Source organism: Octopus bimaculoides, chromosome 23 (genome assembly GCF_001194135.2).
Source record: "Octopus bimaculoides isolate UCB-OBI-ISO-001 chromosome 23, ASM119413v2, whole genome shotgun sequence".
Lineage (NCBI taxonomy): Eukaryota > Metazoa > Mollusca > Cephalopoda > Octopoda > Octopodidae > Octopus > Octopus bimaculoides.
In genome coordinates this window covers 19,617,557-19,618,943 of record NC_069003.1, presented here as the reverse complement: position 1 = coordinate 19,618,943, position 1,387 = coordinate 19,617,557, and the positions used below count along the sequence as shown (strand labels likewise).

General features: G+C 37.6%; 1 protein-coding gene across 2 annotated transcripts in view; it reads left to right on the top strand.

The window, feature by feature from the left end:
• LOC106879042 (multiple PDZ domain protein) overlaps nucleotides 1-1,387 on the top strand; it is a 586,571-nt gene that overhangs the window by 437,127 nt on the left and 148,057 nt on the right. The window lies entirely within an intron of this gene.

The window sequence follows — 1,387 nt, the reverse complement described above, 5'->3', positions numbered from 1 at the left end:
ACACACACACACACACACACACACACACACACACACACACACACACACACATGAAGTTTTACCAAAGGTAATGCTAAAATGAGCATAACTTGTTTTATTAATTGCTGTAAATCTTTCAGCTTGCACATGTTTGTAGAATAACTCCTCCTCCATATGACAAACATATTCCTCTACATAGTCTGCATCACAAGTGATGCATTTGCATTATTGTTGAACCCAATTCTTGAATCCCCTATGAAAAGGATTCAAGTATGCACCGTTATAAACACTCCTTCAGTTTGTCTGTGTCATCATCTCATTGTTCCGAAACACTGTCCCTTTACTGGATCAAACAGGTGGAAACTGTCAGGTACTAGATTTAGTCTGCACAGTGGGGAACCACTGACCAACCCAATATGCTGATTGGCTGATTTGTTGCCAAAAACGTGTGTGGTCACAGATTGTATTGGTGAATGGGGATCATTTTATGGTTTTTTAGATTCTGGGTAGGTCTCTCACTTCAAGTAGCTTCTCTAAGTTTTTTTTTGAGTGTTTCAATGTACTGCTTATTATTCATGGGGGAGCCATGTACCAGAAAATTAAGGAGCATGGTGCCTTCATCATCTCCTAGAACAGTCACCGTGACTTTCTCTGCCATTTGCTGGATCTTGAACTTTAAGATTTGTGACACTGTACCATTGAACACATTTGTTGTTCTGTAGACTATGAGATTATTAACTTTCTTGGAAACAAATCAGGGTTGGTGACTGGAAGGACATCAGGCTATAAAAAACTTGCCTCATTGAATTTTGTCTGACTCATGCAAGCATGGAACAGTGAGTGTTAAAATATTAATGTACACACACACACATGTATGTATGTATACATACAAATATAGATAGGTGTGGTTGTGTGATAAGAAGCTTGCTTCCCAACTACATGATTTTGGGTTCAACCCCACTGTATGGCACCTTTGGCATGTATCATCTACTAGAGCTTCAGTCCAACCAAAGTTGTGTGAGTGGATTTGGTGGATGGAAATTGAAAGAAGCCTATCGTGTGTGTGTGTGTGTGTATGTGTGTCCTTGTGTGTGTATTTTCCCCACCATTATTTGACAACTGGTGTTGGCATGTTTATATTACTGTAACTTAGCAGTGTAGCAATGGAGATCGATAGAACAAGTACCAGGCATAAAAAAAGTATTGGGGATGATTCATTTGATTAAAAATTGTTCAGGGCAGTGCCCCAACATCCCTGCAGTCTATTGACTGAAATAAGTAAAAGATAAGAGATATATATGTATGTGTATATACGTACACAAACACACACACACATATATATGTTCATGTAAGTGTGTGTGTGTGTATATATATATATATATATATATATATATATATATATATATAT